This window comes from Salvelinus namaycush, chromosome 30 (genome assembly GCF_016432855.1).
Source record: "Salvelinus namaycush isolate Seneca chromosome 30, SaNama_1.0, whole genome shotgun sequence".
Classification (NCBI taxonomy): Eukaryota; Metazoa; Chordata; class Actinopteri; order Salmoniformes; family Salmonidae; genus Salvelinus; species Salvelinus namaycush.
In genome coordinates, this window is record NC_052336.1 from 19583135 (window position 1) to 19596320 (window position 13186).

Sequence of the window (13186 nt, forward strand, 5' to 3'; positions counted from 1 at the left end):
CATCCTACCATACCACTGCCTGTACATTATGCCCTGAATTTATTCTACCACGCCCAGAAATCTGCTACTTTTATTCTCTGTCCCCAATGCACTAGACGACCAGTTCTTATAGTATTTAGCCTTACCCTTATCCTCCTCCTCCTCTGTTCCTTTGGTGATATAGAGGTTATCCCAGGCCCTGTAGCCCCAGTTCCACTCCTATTCCCCAGGAGCTATTATTTTTTGCATTCTGTAACCGTAATAGCCTTGGTTTCATGCATGTTAACATCAGAAGCCTCCTCCCTAAGTTTGTTTTATTCACTGCTTTAGCACACTCCGCCAACCCTGATGTCCTAGCCGTTTCTGAATCCTGGCTTAGGAAGGCCACCAAAAATTCTGAAATTTCCATCCCCAACTACAACATTTTCTGCCAAGATAGAACTGCCAAAGGGGGTGGAGCAATCTACTGAAGAGATAGTCTGCAGAGTTCTGTCACGCTATCCAGGTCTGTGCACAAACAGTTCGAGCTTCTACTTTTAAAAATCCACCTTTCCAGAAATAAATCTCTCACTGTTGCCACTTGTTATAGGCCCCCCTCAGCCCCCAGCTGTGCCCTGGACACCATATGGGAATTAATTGCCCCCCATTTATCTTCAGAGTTTGTACTGTTAGGTGACCTAAAGTTGGATATCCTTAACACCCCGGCTGTCCTACAATCTAAACCAGATGCCCTCAATCTCACACAAATGATCAAGGAACCTACCAGGTACAACCCTAAATCCGTAAAGACGGGCACCCTCATAGATATCATCCTGACCAGCCTGCCCTCTACACCTCTACTGTCTTCAACCAGGATCTCCGCGATCACTGCGTCATTGTCTGCGTCCGTAATGGGTCCGCGGTCAAACGACAACCCCTCATCACTGTTAAACGCTCACTAAAACACTTCAGCGAGCAGGCCTTTCTAATCGACCTGGCCCGGGTATCTTCGAAGGATATAGACCTCATTCCGTCAGCAGAGGATGCCTGGTTGTTCTTTAAAAGTGTTTTCCTCACCATCTTAAATAAGCATTCCCCTTTCAAAAAATGTAGAACTAAGGACAGATATAGCCCTTGGTTCACTCCAGACTTGACTTCCCTTGACCAGCACAAAAACATCCTGTGGCGTACTGCATTAGCATCGAATAGCCCCTGCGATATGTAACTTTTCAGGGAAGTTAGGAACGAATATACACAGGCAATTAGGAAAGCAAAGCCTAGCTTTTTCAAACAGAAATTTGCATCCTGAAGCACAAACTCAAAAAAGTTCTGGGACACTGTAAAGTCCAGGGAAAATAAGAGCACCTCCTCCCAGTTGCCCACTGCACTGAGGCTAGGAAACACTGTCACCACCGACAAATCTACGATAATCATTTTTCTACAGCTGGCCATGCTTTCCACCTGGCTACCCCTACCCCGGTCAACAGCCCCCACAGCAACTTGCCCAAGCCTCCCCCATTTCTCCTTCACCCAAATCCAGATAGCTGATGTTCTGAAAGTTAACAAACAGATCACCGATCATTTCGAATCCCAACGTACCTTCTCCGCTATGCAATCTGTGCAGCCGTCTTCATCGACCTGGCCAAGGCTTTCGACTCTGTCAATCACCGCATTCTTATCGGCAGACTCAACAGCCTTGGTTTCTCAAATGACTGCTTCGCCTGGTTCTCCAACTACTTCTCAGATAGAGTTCAGTGTGTCAAATCGGAGGGCCTGTTGTCCGGACCTCTGGCAGTCTCTATTGGGGTGCCACAGGGTTCAATTCTCAGGCCGGCTCTTTTCTCTGTATACATCAATGATGTCGCTCTTGCTGCTGGTGATTCTCTGATCCACCTCTACGCAGACGACACCATTCTGTATACTTCTGGCCCTTCTTTGGACACTATGTAAATAAACCTCCAGACGAGCTTCAATGCCATACAACACTCCTTCCGTGGCCTCCAACTGCTCTTAAATGCAAGTAAAACTAAATGCATGCTTTTCAACTGATCGCTGCCCGCACCCGCCCGCCTGTCTAGCATCAATACTCTGGACGGTTCTGACTTAGAATATGTGGACAACTACAAATACCTAGGTGTCTGGCTAGACTGTAAACTCTCCTTCCAGACTCACATTAAGCATCTCCAATCCAAAATTGAAACTAGAATCAGCTTCTTATTTCGCAACAAAGCAATCTTCACTCATGCTGCCAAACATACCGTCGTAAAACTGACTATCCTACCGATCCTTGAATTCGCGATGTCATTTACAAAATAGCCTCCAACACTCTACTCAGCAAATTGGATGTAGTCTATCTCAGTGCCATCCGTTTTGTCACCAAAGCCCCATATACTTCCCATCACTGCGACCTGTATGCTCTCGTTGGCTGGCTCTCACTTCATATTCGTTGCCAAACCCACTGGCTCCAGGTCATCTATAAGTCTTCGCTAGGTAAAGCCCCATCTTATCTCAGCTCACTGGTCACCATAACAGCACCCGCCCATAGCACACGCTCCAACAGGTATATTTCACTGGTCATCCCCAAAGCCAACTCTTCCTTTGGCCGCCTTTCCTCCCAGTTCTCTGCTGCCAATGACTGGAACGAATTGCAAAAATCACTGATGCTGGAGACTTATATCTCCCTCACTAACTTTAAGCACAAGCTGTCAGAGCAGCTTACCGTACCTGTACACAGCCCATCTGTAAATAGCCCACCCAACTACCTCATCCCCATATTGTTTTTGTTTTTTTGCTACTTTGCACCCCAGTATCTCTACTTGCACATTCATCTATCACTCCGGTGTTTAATTGCTCAATTGTAATTATTTTGCCACTATGGCCTATTTATTATTGCCTTACCTCCCTAATCTTACTACATTTGCACACACTGCATATAGATTTTTCTATTGTGTATTGACTGTACGTTTGTTTATCCTATGTGTAACTCCGTGTTGTTTGTGTCGCACTGCTTTGCTTTGTCTTGGCCAGGTTGCAGTTGTAAATGAGAACTTACCTGGTTAAATAAAGGTGAAACAATGCAGGAAGCAGTGTAGATTAAACCTCTAATCTTGAGACTGGTGTTGTACTATGGGATCTAATGTAATGTAAATTAGGCCATTAGTGTGCTTGTGCGTAAGTGGGAGACGACATGAAATGACATGTTCTGATCTTCATGCAAGGAAGAATGAAATGAAAACGATGCTCTCATGGTTCTTAGACAAAGCGTGGCAGTAGGAAGCAATGAATACATACAGTACCTAGATACGCTACGAATTGTTTCAGCTTTGAAGAGAATGGTTCAAGCATACAGTACAGTATAATATCCCCTCTTACTCTGCAGCATATCATCCACTCTCCCTGCCATCCATCCAGCTAATTTTGTCATGCTAAGGGGTTTGCGGCTCCCCAGTTGCCCTGTTTCCCATCATGTTGTAAGGAAATGCTAATGCACAAGAATGCTTGGTTACCTGAGGCACTGCAGCCTGCTCTGTTTCAACATAACATCCAAAACGAAAGGGCTCGCTCCCAATATCCCCTCTCCACCATGGCAGCACACTGATCCCAGGGAGGCCACGGGAATCTGGTTCAGCAGCACAGTGCTGGCTGGCAGTCTGTGGATACTGAGAGATAGTTACAACAACAACAAGACCACCTACTACCTCTCCTTCATGCACAGCCCCACACCACACCACACAACAAGCTTAGCATTGCTTAATCTCCTTAACAAAATGGCTCCTATTACTCCTGGGTGCATCGTCTCATTATTTCCCAATGCTTAATAAATAAAAAATCTATATTCCCCCTGGAAAAACATTACTCAAGTTTGCAAATGGGAGAAATAAATTACTACATGGGGAAAAATAAAAAATGTGTCTTAGTCAATGTATTTTCTCATCCATTTTGTTTCAATTACACTTTGTCCTCTTTTTTTAAGAGAGCCAGGGCCACTCAGACAGTGTGCTGTGCTGCAGTAGAGAGAGAGCGTTCTCCAGTCCGTGTCATCAGCCTGTATGGGGATGGTACAGGGCCAACCGTTGGGGCTGCTGGGAGCTGTCACTCATTAATAGTTATTCTTAAGCCACTCCAACTTCAGCCCAGGGGTCACATGGCCCTACTACTGGGACCATACTTTTCACCAGCAGATTCATGCATATTTGCATAACCGTCTTATTCATCATGGCATTCTTACATCAAAGGTCTCTAAGAACATTTTGTTCCAACGTCTGTTTATGTGTGTTTGTGTGTGAGAGAGAGAAAGAGAGAGAGAGAGAGGGTAGAGAGAGACTGAGGGAGAGAGAGAGGGAATACGAGAGAGAGGAAGAGCAAGAGAGAGAGAGAGAGAGAGAGAGCATGTGTCTGCATTTGTGCTGGTTTTTAGGCTGTCTCTACACCACATTTGAACTGAATGGAAAATGTGTCATATGGAATGTTAATGTATTCAGGCTTACAGTGTAATTATATGACACTAAATTGCAGAAAAGATCTGAACACACTGTAAATAAGTCCATATGGGTGTATTATCTGTGCTTTGTCTTATCTACACTGTATAAATGTTTAATGCATACAATATCTGAGTGGATTGAAAATGTTAATCATTATGATGCTCTAAATCAAATTAAGGCTTTGGGAAAACAGCAAAACATGTCACAGAACACACATCTCTTTTATTCATATTTCAGAGAAAGAACAGAGTTACAATACAAACCCTGCCACTGTAGCTTTAATATCTTACTGTGCCACTCGAAATGTCCTTTTCAATGTCCACCAAGACCTTTGCTGAACGCTCACTATTCAGACAATCAGTCATTCTCATCACTCCACTAGAATGTTTGGTGTTCAAAATGGAGACGAATTTTGATTAAAAAAGGAGGGAAAAAGCTGACTATGCACACTTCTATTTGGCTTCTGCCAATGACATTTTGCCCTTTTCATTCCCTCAGATCACTGTATACTGTAGGAGGCAGGGTAGGATGCGCTGTATTACCTTGAAATACACAAACAGGACATGGCATGTATTGATGGGAACCACTAAAGGATGCTTGAACCCGACATGGCAAACATTCACTCAATTTAAACAACGCACACACACACATACACTTACACACACACACACACACACACACACACACACACACACACACACACACACACACACACACACACACACACACACACACACACACACACACAGTCTGTCTGTCTGTCTGTCTGTCTGTCTGTCTGTCTGTCTGTCTGTCTGTCTGTCTGTCTGTCTGTCTGTCTGTCTGTCTGTCTGTCTGTCTGTCTGTCTGTCTGTCTGTCTGTCTGTCTGTCTGTGTGTGTGTGTGTGTGTGTGTGTGTGTGTGTGTGTGTGTGTGTGTGTGTGTGTGTGTGTGTGTGTGTGTGTGTATGTGTCTGTCTGAGGAGCACATTAGCATGCTGTAGTGTGTGTGTGTGCCTTCCCAGGCCTGCAGCAGAGTAAACACCAGCTGTGCGGAGAGACGGGCACCCAGGTGAGGAGAGCAGGTCAGTCCAGGTTGTCGCCTCAGTTCTCCCTCAAGCTTTGGACACCAGGGCAGGAATGTAATCAAGGCTAGAGCCGAGCTGGGATTCAGAGCAGAGCAGAGGACTCCAGCAAATGAGGACAGCGAATGACTGGTGATCCTCTCTCTACCCCTCCATCCAACTCGCCCTCGCCCGCTGTGACTGCCGCTAGTAAAAACAGAAAAAAAAAGATGGCTTTATGGAAATAAAACATTCAAGGCACATGCGAAACAAAATATGTAAAAACAAATGTTTGTACCCTCGTTTGTCCAGAGACCACGCTTCACAACACACATTTCCGCACCCCGCTGCATTCAAACAGTCTGGCTTCACAACGCTGTTTTGTTTTTAAAAGCCAGATACTGCTGCATTTTTGCACTCTGTACTTACCATTACTTACAAGTCCCAAATGAGGCCACATGATTAATAATTCATTGGCTCTTGCCTGCTACAAGCAACTAGTTAAAGCAATGCCACGCCATACACCAAAACAAACTCTATAGCCCTGGCTACAAACACAGTGCTTGTTACTGTATGTGGACAGGGGTTGAGCAGTCCAAAGTCTGAATAGTATACTCTGATTCCATTTGAGACACCTTTCAGGACTATCAGCCAATCTTATGAACCTGTTTGCTTTAAGCAGAACCCGACTGTAGCAATAGCTCCAGTTCTAGATCCTGCAGGTCTGCAGAGTTCCACAGAACCTTCTCCAGACGAGGAGATAGTGGCTCTTACAGAGATGTGGAAGATCAAATGATATGCATTTCACACGTATATTCAATGATGCTTGATGCTGTTGTGATATGTAACCACAACCCATGTTTATCACAGTATTTGTTATTGAATGCATGAAACAATCTTTTTGATCTCATTCAGGAGATGGGGAAAATATGGGAATGGATGTATACAGGCTGTGGGGAATTATGTTAAGGTATTGGAGCTCTAACAAGTAGTGAGCACCGCACTGAGGATGAAACGCTTTAATCCAGACTATAATCAAATGAAAGCAAATTCAATCCATTTACAAACAGCATGTTATCTTCTAATACGATTCATATTGCAGGTAAAACCTGTTTAAGAATGTAGTACATATGATGTACGAACTCCATTCCAAGAAATGTACTTTTTTTATGCATTGTTGCAGCACTGACGGTATGGCGAAAAACCCCACCAGTATAATTTTGCCATATATCTGTCGCAAAGACCAACAGGACTGGTATTGATGCTTTCAAGTGTATTCATACCTTAACAAATGTGTGTTGTCAGGCTGAGTGGTCTACAGTGCTTGATTAAGTGTGTGGAGGTGTTCAAATCCCACCGTTGAGGTTGCCCTTGGTAAAGCTATTCTTCAATCCCTGAATCTTATCAGTCGCTCTAAGATTGTGCAGGGATTCTATATTCATGACGGCCATGCAAGAGAAGAAATTACATCTGTCTTGCGAAGATGTTTGTGTTCCAATCCACACATGTAGTTCATCGCCTTCACCACTCAGATACCAAGTCCTGTGCTCTCGCGGTGGCAGTCGGCCATCTTACCAGTGTTTGCGAGAGTCAAAATCTTCCAGTGCCATAAAATAGTCATGTTTTTTGGGGCGCACGATGTGGATGGTTTTCAAACCAATGCGTGCATAGCACAATTGATTAACAGTCCATCGACTTAACCACTCGGCCACCTCAACCAATTATATACTTGTGGCAGTTGCCCCCACAAACTGTAGTTGCTGTATGTAAACCCTTGATTGAAATCAATGAAAGTTAGGCATAGCAATGGCAGGGCCATGTGTCGATCCCATCGAGACATTTAACAAATGTGTTGTCAGGCCGAGTGGTCTACAGTGCTTGATAAAGTGTGTGGAAGTGTCGGTTCAAATCCCACCGTTGAGGTTGCTTTTGGTAAAGCTATTCTTCAATACCTGAATCTTATCAGTCGCTCTAGGATTGTGCAGGGATTCTATATTCATGACGGCCATGCAAGAGAAGAAATTACATCTGTCTTGCGAAGATGTTTGTGTTCCAATCCACACATGTAGTTCATCGCCTTCACCATCAGATACCAAGTCCTGTGCTCTCGCGGTGGCAGTCGGCCATCTTACCAGTCTTTGCGAGAGTCAAAATCTTCCAGTGCCATAAAAAAACACAGCTTATTTAGGTGAACGATGAGGATGGGATTCGAACCCATGCATGCATAGCACAATGGATTAGCAGTCCATTGCCTTAACCACTCGGCCACCTCATCCTTTAGCATAGGTGTGGCAGTTGCTCCCACAAACTGTAGTTGCTGTATGTAAACCCTTGATTGAAATCAATGAAAGTTAGGCATAGCAATGGCAGGGCCATGTGTCGATCCCATCGAGACATTTAACAAATTTGTTGTCAGGCCGAGTGGTCTACAGTTCTTGATTAAGTGTGGGGAGGTGTCGGTTCAAATCCCACCGTTGAGGTTGCCCTTGGTAAAGCTATTCTTCAATACCTGAATCTTATCATTCGCTCTAGGATTGTGCAGTGATTCTATATTCATGTGGGGCCATGCAAGAGAAGAAATAACATCTGTTTCGTGAAGATGTTTGTGTTCCAATCCACACATGTAGTTCATCGGCTTCACCACTCAAATACCAAGTCCTGTGCTCTCACGGTGGCAGTCGGCCATCTTACCAGTGCTTGCGAGAGTCAAAATCTTACAGCGCCATAAATAGCACCATTTTATTGTGCGCACGATGAGGATTGGATTCGAACCAATGCGTGCATAGCACAATGGATTAGCAGTCCATCGACTTAACCACTCGGCCACCTCAACCAATTACATACTTGTGGCAGTTGCCCCCACAAACTGTAGTTGCTGTATGTAAACCCTTGATTGAAATCAATGAAAGTTAGGCATAGCAATGGCAGGGCCATGTGTCGATCCCATCGAGACATTTAACAAATGTGTTGTCAGGCCGAGTGGTCTACAGTGCTTGATAAAGTGTGTGGAAGTGTCGGTTCAAATCCCACCGTTGAGGTTGCCCTTGGTAAAGCTATTCTTCAATACCTGAATCTTATCAGTCGCTCTAGGATTGTGCAGGGATTCTATATTCATGACGGCCATGCAAGAGAAGAAATTACATCTGTCTTGCGAAGATGTTTGTGTTCCAATCCACACATGTAGTTCATCGCCTTCACCATCAGATACCAAGTCCTGTGCTCTCGCGGTGGCAGTCGGCCATCTTACCAGTCTTTGCGAGAGTCAAAATCTTCCAGTGCCATAAAAAAACACAGCTTATTTAGGTGAACGATGAGGATGGGATTCGAACCCATGCATGCATAGCACAATGGATTAGCAGTCCATCTCCTTAACCACTCGGCCACCTTATCCTTTACCATAGATGTGGTAGTTGCTCCCACAAACTGTAGTTGCTGTATGTAAACCCTTGATTGAAATCAATGAAAGTTAGGCATAGCAATGGCAGGGCCATGTGTCGATCCCATCGAGACATTTAACAAATGTGTTGTCAGGCCGAGTGGTCTACAGTGCTTGATTAAGTGTGCGGAGGTGTCGGTTCAAATCCCACCGTTGAGGTTGCCCTTGGTATAGCTATTCTTCAATACCTAAATCTTATCAGTCGCTCTAGGATTGTGCAGGGATTCTATATTCATGTGGGGCCATGCAAGAGAAGAAATAACATCTGTTTTGCGAAGATGTTTGTGTTCCAATCCACACATGTAGTTCATCGCCTTCACCACTCAGATACCAAGTCCTGTGCTCTCGCGGAGGCAGTCGGGCATCTTACCAGTGTTTGCGAGAGTCAAAATCTTCCAGTGCCATTAAAAAGCACCTTTATTTTGTGTGCATGTTGAGGATGGGAATCTAACCCATGCATGCACAGCACAATGGATTAGCAGTCCATCGCCTTAACCACTCGGACACCTCATCCTGTAGCCTTCTTGTGGCAGTTGCCCCCACAAACTGTAGTTGCTGTATGAAAAACCCTTGATTGAAATCAATGAAAGTTAGGCATAGCAATGGCAGGGCCATGTGTCGATCCCATCGAGACATTTAACAAATTTGTTGTCAGGCCGAGTGGTCTACAGTTCTTGATTAAGTTTGGGGAGGTGTCGGTTCAAATCCCACTGTTGAGGTTGCCCTTGGTAAAGCTATTCTTCAATACCTGAATCAAATCAAATCCAATTTTATTTGTCACATACACATGGTTAGCAGATGTTAATGCGAGTGTAGCGAAATGCTTGTGCTTCTAGTTCCAACAATGCAGTAATAACCAACGAGTAATCTAACCTAACAATTCCACAACTACTACCTTATACACACAAGTGTAAAGGGATAAAGAATATGTACATAAAGATATATGCAAGAGTGATGGTACAGAACGGCATAGGCAAGATGCAGTAGATGGTATAGAGTACAGTATATACATATGAGATGAGTAATGTAGGGTATATAAACATAAAGTGGCATAGTTCAAAGTGGCTAGTGATACATGTATTACATAAAGATGGCAAGATGCAGTAGATGATATAGAGTACAGTATATACATATACATATGAGATGAGTAATGTAGGGTATGTAAACATTATATTAAGTGGCATTGTTTAAAGTGGCTAGTGATACATTTTTACATACATTTCCATCAATTCCCATAATTAAAGTGGCTGGAGTTGAGTCAGTATGTTGGCAGCGGCCACTAAATGTTAGTGGTGGCTGTTTAACCTCTAATTCCTCCCAATCCCGGATCCGGGAGCACCCCCATCAGTAAAAAAGCTGACTAGCATAGCCTAGCATAGCGTCACAAGTAAATACTAGCATCTAAATATCATTAAATCACAAGTCCAAGACACCAGATGAAAGATACACATCTTGTGAATCCAGCCATCATTTCTGATTTTTTAAAAATGTTTTACAGGGAAGACACAATATGTAAATCTATTAGCTAACCACGTTAGCAAAAGACACCACTTTTTTTACTCCACAATTTTTTTCCTGCATAGGTAGCTATCACAAATTCGACCAAATAAAGATATAAATAGCCACTAACCAAGAAACAACTTCATCAGATGACAGTCTGATAACAGTCTGATGGCCTTGAGATAGAAGCTGTTTTTCAGTCTCTCGGTCCCTGCTTTGATGCACCTGTACTGACCTCGCCTTCTGGATGATAGCGGGGTGAACAGGCAGTGGCTCGGGTGGTTGTTGTCCTTGATGATCTTTATGGCCTTCCTGTGACATCGGGTGGTGTAGGTGTCCTGGAGGGCAGGTAGTTTGCCCCCGGTGATGCGTTGTGCAGACCTCACTACCCTCTGGAGAGCCTTACGGTTGTGGGCGGAGCAGTTGCCGTACCAGGCGGTGATACAACCCGGCAGGATGCTCTCGATTGTGCATCTGTAGAAGTTTGTGAGTGCTTTTGGTGACAAGCCGAATTTCTTCAGCCTCCTGAGGTTGAAGAGGTGCTGCTGCGCCTTCTTCACAACGCTGTCTGTGTGGGTGGACCAATTCAGTTTGTCCGTGATGTGTACACCAAGGAACTTAAAACTTACTACCCTCTCCACTACTGTCCCGTCGATGTGGATAGGGGGGTGCTCCCTCTGCTGTTTCCTGAAGTTCACAATCATCTCCTTTGTTTTGTTGACGTTGAGTGTGAGGTTATTTTCCTGACACCACACTCCGAGGGCCCTCACCTCCTCCCTGTAGGCCATCTCGTCGTTGTTGGTAATCAAGCCTACCACTGTAGTGCCGTCCGCAAACTTGATGATTGAGTTGGAGGCGTGCATGGCCACGCAGTCGTGGGTGAACAGGGAGTACAGGAGAGGGCTCAGAACGCACCCTTGTGGGGCCCCAGTGTTGAGGATCAGCGGGGTGGAGATGTTGTTACCTACCCTCACCACCTGGGGGCGGCGCGTCAGGAAGTCCAGTACCCAGTTGCACAGGGCGGGGTCGAGACCCAGGGTCTCAAGCTTGATGACGAGTTTGGAGGGTATTATGGTGTTAAATGCTGAGCTGTAGTCGATGAACAGCATTCTCACATAGGTATTCCTCTTGTCCAGATGGGTTAGGGCAGTGTGCAGTGTGGTTGCGATTGCGTCGTCTGTGGACCTATTGGGTCAGTAAGCAAATTGGAGTGGGTCTAGGGTGTCAGGTAGGGTGGAGGTGATATGGTCCTTGACTAGTTTCTCAAAGCACTTCATGATGACGGAAGTGAGTGCTACGGGGCGGTAGTCGTTTAGCTCAGTTACCTTAGCTTTCTTGGGAACAGGAACAATGGTGGCCCTCTTGAAGCATGTGGGAACAGCAGACTGGGATAAGGATTGATTGAATATGTCCGTAAACACACCAGCCAGCTGGTCTGCGCATGCTCTGAGGCCGCGGCTGGGAATGCCGTCTGGGCCTGCAGCCTTGCAAGGGTTAACACGTTTAAATGTTTTACTCACCTCGGATGCAGTGAAGATGAGTCCGCAGGTTTTGGTAGCGGGCCGTGTCAGTGGCACTGTATTGTCCTCAAAGCGAGCAAAAACGTTATTTAGTCTGTCTGGGAGCAAAAGATCCTGGTCCGCGACGGGGCTGGTTTTCTTTTTGTAATCCGTGATTGACTGTAGACCCTGCCACATACCTCTTGTGTCTGAGCTGTTGAATTGCGACTCTACTTTGTCTCTATACTGGCACTTAGCTTGTTTGATTGCCTTGCGGAGGGAATAGCTACACTGTTTGTATTCGGTCATGTTTCTGGTCAACTTGCCCTGGTTAAAAGCAGTGGTTCGCGCTTTCAGTTTCACGCGAATGCTGCCACCACCCACGGTTTCTGGTTTGGGAATGTTTTAATCGTTGCTGTGGGTATTATGTCGCCGATGCACTTTCTAATGAACTCGCTCACCGAATCAGTGTATTCGTCAATGTTGTTGTTGGACGCAATGCGGAACATATCCCAATCCACGTGATCGAAGCAGTCTTGAAGCGTGGAGTCAGATTGGTCGGACCAGCGTTGAACAGACCTGAGCACTGGAGCTTCTTGTTTTAGTTTCTGTTTGTAGGCTGGAAGCAACAAAATGGAGTCGTGGTCAGCTTTTCTGAAAGGAGGTCGGGGGAGGGCCTTATATGCGTCGCGGAAGTTAGAATAACAATGATCCAGGGTTTTGCCAGCCCTGGTAGCACAATCGATATGCTGATAGAATTTAGGGAGTTTTGTTTTCAGATTAGCCTTGTTAAAATCCCCAGCTACGATGAATGCAGCCTCAGGGTGTGTGGTTTCCAGTTTACATAGAGTCAGATAAAGTTCGTTCAGGGCCATCGATGTGTCTGCTTGGGGGGGAATATATACGGCTGTGATTATAATCGAAGAGAATTCCCTTGGTAGATAATGCGGTCGACATTTGATTGTAAGGAATTCTAAGTCAGGTGAACAGAATGACTTGAGTTCCTGTATGTTGTTATGATCACACCACGTCTCGTTAACCTGTTTGGCGTGCAAGCCCGACGTCGGTACACTTATGACAACAGCCAGCTCAAAGTGCAGGGCGCGAAATTCAAAAGATATTTTTTTTTAAATATTTAACTTTCACACATTAACAAGTCCAAGACACCAGATGAAAGGTACACATCTTGTGAATCAAGCCAACATGTCCGATTTTTAAAATGTTTTACAGGGAAGACACAATATGTAAATCTATTAGCTAACCACGTTAG

The 13186-nt window shown here is 44.9% G+C and overlaps 1 non-coding gene across 1 annotated transcript; it reads right to left on the reverse strand.

The window, feature by feature from the left end:
• Positions 1-7674: 7674 nt before the first annotated feature.
• Positions 7675-7756, reverse strand: trnas-gcu. The gene has a single exon. It is a non-coding gene; the product is annotated as a tRNA-Ser (tRNA).
• Positions 7757-13186: the final 5430 nt, after the last annotated feature.